Source organism: Callithrix jacchus, chromosome X (assembly GCF_049354715.1).
Source record: "Callithrix jacchus isolate 240 chromosome X, calJac240_pri, whole genome shotgun sequence".
Lineage (NCBI taxonomy): Eukaryota > Metazoa > Chordata > Mammalia > Primates > Cebidae > Callithrix > Callithrix jacchus.
Window position 1 is genome coordinate 103,316,334 of NC_133524.1, and position 13,149 is coordinate 103,329,482.

Here is a 13,149-nt window from a genome sequence, read left to right on the forward strand (position 1 = left end):
GTGGGCACGGGCTCTTAAATAACCGAGGAGAAGATCACCTAGAAATCTCTTCCTCACTCTGCTGTTTAGCAACCTCGGACTGACAGCAGATTTTCCCCTCCTCTCCCTATTTTTCTCTCCATGTTTCCTGGGTATCAAATACTAGATTGTGTTACTGTGCCTTCTTAACCTCATTGCAATTTTGGTGGAAACTTTGCTTAGTTCTTGGGTTCTTCTCTGACCAGTGGTCTCAAGTCCCAAATGACTGTTGATATCAATGCTTTTGTTTGCTTCTGAAAAATCTGATTTAGGTTATTGAGTTACAAAAGAGGTGACTAATGTTCTTGAAAAAGAGGTTTCTGTATGAGGATAGCAAAGGCCTAGACTTTGTAAGAAAAATAGTCCAGGTAGTTCTTAAATTCATGGAGCTGGTGTGGGGATACTATTTTTCCCCCTTCGGTTATCCTTCCATAAACCTCCCTATTTGTGATTAGGTATCCATGCCTTGTGTACATAGCTATCCTAGACCCTAGACAAACGGGGGAAGATGGAGAAAAAAGGAAGAGACACGTGTAATAGCAGTGTATCACAGTTTTTAAAAGCTGGGCCTCAAGTAAGAGCTTGGTTCAAATTCCTAATCTGTTGCTTCCTAGTCCTGTGACCTTGGGCAACTTATTTGAAGTCTTAGAGTCTGGGTTCTCAGTCAAATGAGAATAAATAATAAGAAAACTTCTACACAAGTTTGCCTTCAGGATGAAATAATGCCTTAAAGAGTTTTAGCACAGTAAAGCAAACCATCCAGTCTCTGTAAGGGTTAGCTGATAGCATTAGCCTTCTAGGAGTCACTGGAAAGGTGAAGCTGCTTATTTGACTGCTGGAGATTTTGTTTTTCTTAAAATCTTATGACTGACCCTGCCTAGAGACCACTTGTATTGAATGGCTGGATTGCCTAATGGAAAGAGCACTGAATTGGAACTCAGAAGATCTGAGTTCTTTTAGCCCCTTCTTTGCCTCGACCAACTTTGTAACCTTGTACAAGTTACTCACATGTCAAATGGTTGTATAGGCGGTGGAGGCCAAGTTAGCAGCGTGTACCAAAACAAAACAAAACTAGATGAACCCTAAGATCCCTTTCAGATCTAAAATGCTATGATTTTTAGATTTTATATTGATTAAAGAAGAAACTGTATCTCTGTTGGCCAATAATTCATTGATTAGAATGAATCAGTAGCTTTTAGAAGCTACTGAAAATCAAGACTGAAGACTTAACAAAGTTTATAGTCTTTATATTTCAGTTGACGGTATAATAGCAAGAGCTGACTTTGTCTTCTAATGAGATTCATTTGCCTTAATGATTTGTAATTGAAGAGTATTTAATTAGAAAGTTCTACTTAGACCATTTTCCTTTTACTTCTGTTAAGGGTATTTATCTGATAGTTTTAGAAGACAATAAAATTAACTTTTGCTGAGTTCCCACTATGTGCCAGGCATTCTACATGCATATTAATTAAACTTTATTGAGAGGCAATATGGTATACTAAGAGAAACACAGGCATTTTAGTCAAGATTGGGAATAAAATTCTGGATTTACCACACAATAGCTTTGTGTCCTTGGTCAGATTATTTAACTTTACTGAGCCTCTGATTCCCCATCTGTAAAATGGAGGTAGTATTTACGTTGCTGTGATTATTAAGGATAATATATGTATACTACCCAGCTGATAATAGTCACTGAATGTTATAATAGGTTAATGCTAACAGGATGGAAAAAATTAATGTACAAATGTACGATTGTGCAACTGTCGATTTGAAGGCATGAATATACTGGAAATCTAATTATGGCTGTTGTCTTTCAGGACACCATATAGGAATAAAGGCCTAAATATTGATCACTAAATTATACTACGTTCAGAAAAGAATTTTGATACTTTAAAAACAATATTATCTGAGATAATGGCTATAGCAAGTTTGCCATCAAGCTAGCTAGCCAAAACTAGCAAATTACTTGAGGTAAGGAATCACAGTTCTCCTTGAACTCCTGGAAAAACTAATTTTCAATATAGGGAGGAAATCACTTTGCATTTTATCCACATGTGTTATTGAATATTTGTTTGCAAAGCATTATATTGTTTGCTTTACTCATTCCTCAGAGTAAGCCTAGAGTTTCCTTTTAAACTCTGGTCGAAAACTTATCTTGGATCATAGTGTCAGAGAGATAGGACTGAGATTTAAGTATGGATTAATTAATTATATATTGCCACAAATTACAAAGGAACCATCAAATATGGAAAAGTCTTCCATATCTTCTGTGTTTACAAAATCTCCCTTCTCTTACTCTCATGAGGGGCTGCACTTGAATTGTTTGCCCTTTGTTAGAGTTCGTGCTAAGTGTCTACACTCTCACCTATCTGATTTAGAACAGTTGCTTTAAAATTTTTGTTTAGGAGAAAGAAACCCCACTATATGACAGCAATCAATTAGGAAAATTAGACTTTTATGTATACCAAAATTTTACAAAAGGTAATTGTAGCCTAGCATCAACTCATGCAGATTATTTCTGTAATTTATTTTGTTTGCAGAGTATTCAGAAAATTCTGATTCACACAGATAAATAATTGCAAATGACAGATGCTCATTAGCAGTTTGCCTTGTAGTCTCTGAATATATTTCAGTCAAATCAGTGCAGAAACCTTAAAGGAAATTAGGAGAAAATTTTTCTTCCAAAGTTTAATTACTATTCACATTTCTTATCTTAAAAATCAAAATCAGATAAGAAGCGGCCAAATTATAAAGTAACCTTTAAAACTATCTAAAATATAAGATTGTCACAATGAGACATGTTAAGCACGTTCTCACTATTGCACAACAAACGGTTCTGCTTTCACCAGGCAGGTGGGCCTGAACCTTGCCTGCTGTCCAGTTGAGCACAACCCACAGGTTGAAGAGGTGTGTATACTTGCTTGTACAAGTTTCCTTGAGACAACATTATAGGCATGAATTTATTGAAAAACCCGTGCAGAGCTACAACCTTCATAATTCATGAAATGTTTACGAGAACTTGAAACATATGCAAAGGGATGGCAGGAGAAACATTATTCCTGAGGGCAGTAAAAAGTGAATGAACTAAGCAGTGTAAGTTAATGATTTGGGGATCTCCAATGGGATACAGCTTGATATATAACACAGCGGCTTGTGTACATTGTTGAAAGACAGTGGAACAGATTAGTTAAGGGGTTGAGCTCTGCCACTTATTATTGTTTAAATCTTAGGCCAGTTATTTTACTTCTCTAAGTCTCAGTTTTCTCCTATGTAAGGTAGGCATAAGAAAAAACTTGCCTCCTAAGGTTACTGGGATTAAATGAGATAATGCAGATAAAGTGTTTAGCACAGTGTCTGACATGTAGGAAGCTACTATTATATTTTAATCACAGTTTAGATAGTTAAATATGTTTTAGAAAATTAAAGTTTAATCCAGTGTTTGTAGATCATAATTGGAAATGAACAGTCTAGAGTACTTCAAAGGCCACATTACCTGAAATTCTAATTTGATCCCTTTAGGTATGGAGGGTAGACTGAATTTTTACAAGAAAACGATATTTTGGTCTTCCTATGTTTATTCTACTTTTCTCAAATAACTGCTTCTCTCTCCTGCTGCCAATCTTCTGTTCACAGAGGACCTTGGAATAGTATGTTTTACTACTTAATCACCACTTCAATCTCTTCTCAACCCTTTAATATTTAAGTTTTATTCTATTTTTTCCAGGATGTTGACTTCGAAAACAAACTGTTTTTTTAGTAGAGGAGTTCAAAGAGATTGGCCAGTGATGATTAACCAATGTAAAATACCATTCCCAAAGCCATTTTCAGATGTAACCTCCTTGGTATCTCTTGGTATTTTGTTCATGCATCTGACACTTCTTCTCCCTTGCATCCCAGACTCCCAGTATTCCTCTTCCAGTAAATAGCTGCCACATCCTGTTGATTCTGGCACTTCAAACATTCTCACATATGTCTCCTTCTTCCTTGCTTTTATTACCCTGCTTTCAGTTCCTGTATCTTCTCATGGGAAAAAGTACTTAGCCTCTTGATTGGTCTCCTTGCTTCCAGTATTTTTTTTTCCTTGTATGCAGTTCTTCCTCCATGCCGTCAGAACACAGCTCACATATATGCTATTACTTATAAATTTTAGACTACGTTTCTCAGCATGACATATAAGACTCCTAGTAATCTGATCCAAAATTACATTCAAAGCTTTATATGCCTCTTCTTTCATGTTGGTCGCTAAACATTCTCTATTCTTTTCCACTAAAATTCCTTTGCTTCTGCTATTACCAACAGACCCCTTTTTTCTTAGCTGTGCTGGTCAAAAATGTATGCATCCTTCAAAATACAGCACAAATGCCTCCTCATCTTTAAAGCCTTTCTTAATTCTTTCTTTTCCTCTTCCCAGCACAGCCCACACCCAAAACAAAGTACAGTAACCTCATTTTGTTCAAATAGCACTTTCTCTTTCATAATACCTTCTGTATTTTGCTGGTAGTTATTTGTTTACATATTTTACCTTCTACTGGATTATAACAATTTTAATATTTTGTTAATCTTTGTAATCCCTATAGAAACGTTTGTACTATCCATGCTCTAGAAATGCTTGTTGAATTGCCTTAAACACCCAAGAACTCTAATGCTGGAAGGATCACAAGATTCACTAGAAAAATATCTAGTGCATTGGAATTCATCAAGCATTATCAAAGATCTGCTGTCTGATAGGTACTGTGCTTCTTGCCTGAGTATGCAAAATAATTAAGGTAAAGTCCCTGCCTTCTAAAGCAATGTGGAGTCTGGTAGAAGGAAGAAGGGCGTACAGGAATAGAGTGTACACATACTTCAAGATTGCTGGCTTTCTAACTTCTACAGTGATTAGGCCAGTTTTATGGATTTTTTAATGGCAAAATGCCCTAGGTAACAAGAAAGTAATGACAGATGAATTTTTATATTGAGCTTTCCCTGTGCTGTTTTTTTATCTTTTAAAAACTATTTACACCAGCATTCTATTAATGTCTCCGATTAAAATGATTCCATTGAAAATGTTGGTGAATATGAAAATTCATAAAGTAAAAACCCTTTTTTAAAAAAAGGGAAATAGAGTCAGTCCTCTGTATCTATGTCCACACCTATAGATCCAACCAACTGAGGATCAACAATATTTGGGGGAAAAGAAGTATCTGCACTGAACATGCACAGACCTCATTTTCTTATCATTATTCCCTAAATGATATAGTATAACAACTATTTGCACAACATTTATACTGTCTTAGGTATTATAAATAATCTAGAGATGACTTAAAGTATACAGAAAGATGTGCACAAGTTATATGCACATATTGAACCATTTTATATAAGGAACTTTAGCATCTGTGGATTTTGGTATTGTTGTGAGGTCCTGAGGTTTCAACCAATCCCCTAGGGCTCTGAGAGGTGACTGTATACCTTGATCAGTGAATTGTTTTCTAATCACATGAATAACTTTTCCCCCTCAGTCCCTGGAGGATATGTGTTATTACATACTGAATGCCACATTAGTCTCTGTTCATACTCTTAAATGGACAGAAGAGAGGAGAGTACTAAAGATATTTTCTAAGTAATTTTCTGATTATAAAATTAATATTATAAAATTAACTATTGTAGAAAACTTGAAAAATACGGAAAAATATAAAACTAAAATAAAATATCCATAATTCTACAACACATATGGCACTATGAATATTCCTTCTTATCTTGATTTCTGTACATGGGCATAACATTTTATTATACTTTTATAATAATTTTCATAAATATTAATGTAGTATTAATAAAATACAGAAAACATGAAAAAGATATATAATCTATAGATACAACTGTTTTAGCAGTTTTGGGTTTTTTTTAATTATTTTATTCATTTTTTTTTTTTTTTTTTGAGACAGAGGCTCACTTTGTTGCCCAGGCCAGAACACAGTGGCGTGATTAATAGAAATAGAAGATGGCCTTCTTGTAGTTGAAGGTTGTGGTTATTGACTGAGATTGAGTCTCTATTTCTTTAGCTACCAGAAAGGAAGTGCAAAAATGGTGATGTGGAGGGTTGTGAATTGGGGCATTTAAATAAAAAATATGTTCCACAGAGGTTTACATTAAAATATACTTACTAGCCATAAACGTGGTCTGGTCCAACCCATATGCATTGCCTATTGTGACTTTGATATTTCTGAGGATTTGATCACCATTTGTGCCTTAGTTCTTTTTCTCCCCCAATATTCCCATAGGTAATGTTTTTTTATCTTTTTCGTTTAATTTTGTATGTTTTTTTCACAATTGAGGTTTGCACCTGGTTTCCTCTGTTGCTCTTAAGTAGCTTTTCTATTATAATGATGGCTACTTAACTATAAACTATTGTTGGGGTTTTCCCCAAAGTTTATTTGATAAGGCACCATAGGTATTTCCTGGGGATAAATAATTTTTGCATGTGTAAGTGTATTGAAGTATAATATACATCCCAAAGAGGGACATAAATCATTGATTTATAGCTCAGCGATTTTTTCACAATTGAGTACACATGTGTAACCAGCTCAAGAAATAAAATAGTACCAAACTCCAGAAGAGCACCTCACACTCCAATAGAAAGAATTTTTAATGTAGCACAATTGTGAACTTCTTTTCCTGAGGGAATGACCTCTTGTAGCAAGTGGCAGGAGCCCAGTCACCCACAGAAATAGTCTCCTCTTCACTGCATTGGAGTTATTTTATGGTGGTGATCCTCAGCTGCATACCATAGGGAGTTATTACCAAGCACAGAGTACATGCACCTTTCAACGCAGTTACAAAGCAAGTTCAGAATTGCCACGCTTCACTGTACACCACCACCTTGGAGCCCTATGGGCAAAGTGAAACACAAGGGTTCTTTATTATCTTTTCCTGTTCTGTCATTTCCTTTTTCAGTTGTGTGTATGTCCTTCTGTGCACTGTGGCATGTAGTTACTGCATGAATTTACCCATAGGCTTAGTGCAATATTGATTTATTTCTAAAGGAAAGTTTGGTGATTCATGCTGAACCATGGGAAACTGGACTTGATAAAGGTTGTTAGGTCCAGAATCTACTCACGAACTGCTTGTTTTAATACCTGAATGAGCAAGTTAGGTACAAATCAACAATTTTGAGTTAACCCTATTCATTTTGACCTTTTTTGAAAGAAGATAGTCCTAGAACTCAATAGATGATATATTTTTCTCTTTAGATGTTAACTTGTCATTTCAGACAAAATGTTGAAATAACTTGGTTAAATGCTGCCTGCAACTAAAAGCATTTTAGCTTTTAAAAAGAAAATACACCATAATGTTAATATTGTTGGTGAAATTATGGGTGAAAGTATTTGTTATCTTCATTATTATTGTTCTATATTTTCTGATTTTCTTACTGTGAATGTTTTAGTTTTATCAGGAAAAACTAGTATTTTTAAGAACCCAAAATACACCAAATTCATTGACCGATCCTAAAGAAAGCAACAACAGGAACAAAGCATATGTGATCGTACAAATGATTTGCAGACTATTATGAGAATTTAAGAATTGCTTTGACCTTTTGAACATATCTATCTAACCCATATGATAGTTAGTGTTACCTTTTATTGTTAACAGTGGTTTCTTCATGTGCCTTGACCACTAAAAGAATTTTCAGGACTGACTTTTCCTATTTTAGTATGGAATCTTTCTCTTCTCTTTATCCATTGTTTCACTAGCTTTTTTTTAATCCCCCCAACACACACACACACACACACACACACACACACACACGCATAAAAAACAAACGTGCCATGCCTTTCTTTGTATTTTTGTTTCTTTCCCATAAGAAGCCTCCTCACCCTCATTAGCCCCCTTCAGTATCCATTCTATTCAATACTGTTAAGATTAGTGCTAATAGCTCAGTATGAAGAATTCAATATATTAGTAATTTTCATCCATGAGACACTGAGTTCATTTGATGGTGATAGCTTTTGTCATTCTAGAAAATAGGAGGAAATTTTATTAGAATAAGAGCATAAGGGAATCATGATATTCTTATTTTATACTTTATTAATGATAGAACATACAAGTTCATTCAAGTTACTTGTTTTTAAAATGAGCATTTCCCTTGAGATTTTATTCTGCTATACAAAACTCTACCAGTTGTTACTTTATACAAGAAACTGAGAAATTCAAAGGTTGCTTTGGTACCACTTATTTTCCTCTCAGAATGGGTTTTGGTCATACTTTTCTACCCTCTTCCTCTGTCTTTTATAACATGATTAATTTTACCTTAGGTAATCTTACACATACATACACACCCCTCTTCGAGCTTCTTCCTTTTCAAAATTTTGTACTTCCTTCTATGTGACTCCACTTATTCTGAAGTAGAAGTAAACATTATAACAAACAGTACTCTGAGAATCAAATGACTTTGCATGTGTCCATAACTCACTCCCATAAATTCTATAAAAACCACCCATTAACCATGTAATCCTCCTGATTAAATGTGTATTTCCTTCATGTACCAGTATTCAGATAAATTTTAAGTGCTTTTGTTTGTTTTATTTTAGATATTGAAATGATACTGTTTTCTGAAAAGTTTTATTACAAATATGGATTAAATACTAATTTATATTTGCTTTGCAATTTTTTGTCCTCAGTGCACTTTCATATGCAATAATCTTTAGGCCCATTTGAGACCCCAGTGTTTAGCAACATTACTATGGGAAAATATGTTTCCTCTACTTCCAAAGACCTGGTTTACAAATGAGCTTTTGAAACATAACCCTAGTGTTTCTGTTGTGGTTGTTCATAAGGATAGCCCCATCAAGTATGGGTTGTTATATTCTTCCCAACCATGCTGGTTTAGGGAATTTTCTCTACTAATTCAGTTTCTTTGTCATGTTGACCAAAGTTCTAACTCACCTTTTCCATGTACTTCACCATAAATACTATATTTTGTTTTCTTAATCTTTGAGGATTTCAGATGTTGGGTTATCGTAAGAGCATTTGTAATGTTCCTAAAAGTCTTAAGTTTGTATCTTAACTTGATTTGTGGCTTAGTTAGCCATCAATAGATTTTCAAGTACTGTTGTCCATTGGTATCCGTGGAGGATTGGTTCCCAGACCTCCCGCATATACTAAAATCCACAGATGCTCAATTCCTGATGTAAAATGGCATAGTATTTGTATATAACCTATACACTTCCTCCAGTATGCTTTAAATCATCTCTAAATTACATATAATACCTAATACAATGTAAATGCTATGTAAATAGTTGTTAAAAATGCATTGCTTAGTGAATAATGACAAGAAAAGAAAGTCTGTATGTGTTCAATGCAGGCACTTTTTTCCATATATTTTTGACACTTGCTTAGTTGACTCCATGGATGCAGAACTCGTGGATATGGAGAGCTAACTATACATCTCTTATCTTCGAGGATTTCAACAGTCACTTGGATGAAAGCTACAAAAAATGTGATTATATTGAGTGAGGTTTTCACTCACAGAACCATGGGCAATTTATATTGAACACAATTCCAAAATACTTTTATAGGTGTATTTCAGTCAAATTCTTGTTTTCTGCCATCACCAGTTCATTTTGGCAAAGGGGCAGGATGTGTAAGAAAGACTGAAACTGGCTGGTGTGAAATCACCAATTACCTCCCTTGGCACAAACCTCAACTGCCATTCTTTTCGCTGCTCCTCTCTGGCTGATGCTTTTTGGCTGAATTGGCTAACAAGACAAAAGAATTGACTTACTTTGAGTAATGTAATTAAAGGCCAACAGATCATCCTTTGATGGTAAGGACAGCTATGTGATTGCTCTGTTTTTATTTCAATCTATTGTACCAAGGTGAATATGTTCCATTAGAAATTGGGTGACAGCATATTACAAAGGAAGCAGGTGTCTCTGAGTCAGGCAGCTTGATTTGAATTCCAGCTCTACCAATTAATAAATGTCATTTTGGGCAAATTGTTAACCTAGACTTTATTATCTCATTCATCAAAAGGGGGGCAATAATACCTACTTATTTTATAACATTATGAATGAAATGTTTGGCAGGTAGTGAGTACTTAGTAAATGCTAGCTCTCTTGAAGCTTTTGCTAACAATTTCATTACTACTAAACATAATACTTCTTCATTGGTTATTATAGCTATTTACTACCACATTTTGAAATATGTAATTGTTTCATACGTAGAAGAAGAAAAAACTAACATCCATATTGTAATTTTTCTGGGCAGTTCCTGAAAAATGCAGGAAGAAATCACATAATCAAGAAACTGAAATGGCGATATTATCTTCCTTCTCCCTGGTATATTTCCATTTTAGACAAAAGCAAAACCTTAAAATCAAGGTATTAAGCTCTAACAATGGAAATGGCTATAACACTTTTGCTGGCACAGTGGTTAAGAAGAGAGGACTTAGGAATCAAATGGATTTGGTATGATTCACAACTCTATCATGTAAATTTTTGTGACCTTCACCAAATTAATCTAAGACTCATTTTCTTCTCCCACAGAATGGGGAATATAATTGTCTTTATGTCATAGGGTTACTGTGAATTATAAATTAAATAGTATATGTAAAGTGCCTAGTGCACATTCTGCTTTATTGAAGGATAGCTTAACTATCTGCTTACCCTCACCTATAGCCCAGCTTTGGAGATTGGCAGTGTGTATTAGCAGTGCAGGGCTTCTTAGAGCCTCTAATATGCAAACATATAAACCACCCTGTTTGACTTTGTTCAATACATTATTTTTTGAATTTATCTGTCAACCCCTTTCTGTCTTTCCAAATACTTCACATCTGAAATATGATTTGGGGTTCACAAATTGTCAGGCACTTGACAATTTCTCCCTCCCTTCTTATCTCTGTTTTTTTTGTTTGTTTGTTTTGTTTTGTTTTGATGGAGTCTTGCTCTGTCATCCAGGCCGGAGTACAGTGTTGCTATCTCAGCTCACTGCAACCTCCACCTCCTGGGTTTACGTGATTCCCCTGCCTCCTGATAGCTGGGATTACAGGCATGTGCTACCACGCCTGGCCAATTTTTGGATTTTAGCAGAGGGGAGATTTCACCATGTTGGCCAGGCTGGTCTTGAACTCCTGACTTCAAGTGATCCACCAGCCTTGGCCTTGCAAAGTGCTGGGATTATAAGCATGAGCCACAGTGCCAGGCCCTCATATTTTTAATGTGTCAAAGTTTTGTCAGTGTCAAAGACTAACAAATAAAGTTAAGCTCAGTATGATAGGAATAGAATATATTCGACTGTAATGACAAATATTCTTTTTTGCAATAATATGGTAGCTTTTATATCAAGTATATGTGGCTTTAAAGTGCAGTTCTACATGCCAGGTTTATTCTCTTTACTGACTTTCAGAAACAATTTATTGTAAAAAGATAAAGACATAAGTGAGACAGGTTCATGTTTGGTTTTATAATTGGTATGTGTGCCTTAGTGAAGAAGCTAGTTTTTGTAATACATCATTCAGGAGAAAATTTCATATACGCAAGTACTAGAATGTTCTTTTTTATAAAATTTTTGGTAACTATAGGATACCAAAAAGTCATGCAGAGGCATACCAAATTCTTCCCTTTTCTAGTTTGGATGTTAATGGAATAATAACTAATTGGACTACTGGAACTCTTGCACCCTTGGATTTTGTGGCTAGGTCAAAATGAATACCAAATCTCTCAACATAATACTCTTCCTAACTTTAGTAATAAATGCAATTTCCAACCCAATCCCCATATTAAAAACTCTACCTGAAGAGAGTGCATGTAAGAGGCAGCTCCAATTTCAACAAAACTTTCAATGCCCCTTAATGACCAGCATTGTACTAAATGTTGTAGTAGGAGAAGGGGAGTGAACAGGCAACATGTCAAAACAACAATGATTTTTTTTCTCCCAGGGACCTCACATTTTCAGCCTCTGTTGCTTTTTTTTTTGTTTTCCTGATAGTAATTCAGTCTGGCACTTAAATGTAAATTTAGGTAGGGCTTTCAGATCTACACAAAAGTTGCACTGACTAGAGTTTGGCAACATTTAAGTACAGAGTACATGTACCTTTATGCATTGTTGTACTGGTTCCACCTGGTCTGAAAGGTTCAGGATAAAGTGGTGAAGGTCATGTCCTAGCTTCCTTGTAAGTTTAGGCTATAACCTAGGTCTGTGCCCATATATTTGCCCTTAAATAAACAGTGGAATTCTTCTTTACAAGGCCTCACATTATAGGAAAATACAACAGACAAATATTTTTTACTTTTGATTTTTAGAGACAGGGTCTTGCCCTGTCATCCAGGCTGGAGTGCAGTGGTTCAATCATCGCTCACCGCAGCCTTGGACTCCTGGGCTCAAGCAATCATCCTGTCTTGACTCCCCAAAGCGCTAGGATTACAGACATGAACAACCACACCTGGCTAGAACCGACAAATAAAAGGACAAAAGCATCACCATAATCGTTAATGCTCATTTGTATAAGTTTTCTTTCCCTAAAACCTCAAAGTCTCCTATCTGTTCACTGATTTTTTAAACTGCTCAACAAATAATCTCAAAAATTTTAACTACTTGTATATATATCTTGTTAGTCATAGTTGTTTCATCTTTTCTCATCAAGTAGTCCTATTAGATTCTGAACTGCTCTGTATATTTCATAGTTTATAATCTTAAGGGATTGAAAATGTTGATGCTATAGGGTTTACTGACTAGCATTCCTCCAGAAAACATAAATAAATAGCAACCGCAAGTGTTGAATTTGGTTTCTAGAAACCTTACCATCCCAAAACAAAAATGATGACAATAGAAAACATTAGCATAAACATTTTAATATAATTACAGAATGCCATATATACTAATATCATAACATATATACTATAAATTCTGCCTAGCCTTGCAATAGCATATCTTATTTTTTTTCTCAGTATCAGCACAAATTTAAGGTTTTATAGAGACTCAACCTGTTCTAGATGCCTCAGTGCTTCTCTTTTTGGACCTCTGAACTTCCTCATAAGTGTCCTCCTAGTGAACCAGGATGACTATGTTTTGACTTGAACTTTGGACTAAAATGGCGTCTGTACTAGCATCTGGATAGAATTTTGAAACTGAGGTGTACCCGAGCCCCATGTTGGAAGG

At 35.2% G+C, this 13,149-nt stretch overlaps 1 protein-coding gene across 2 annotated transcripts in view; it reads left to right on the forward strand.

Moving 5' to 3' along the window:
• RNF128 (ring finger protein 128) overlaps positions 1–13,149 on the forward strand; it is a 91,213-nt gene that overhangs the window by 35,791 nt on the left and 42,273 nt on the right. The gene's annotated exons all lie outside the window — the stretch shown is intronic.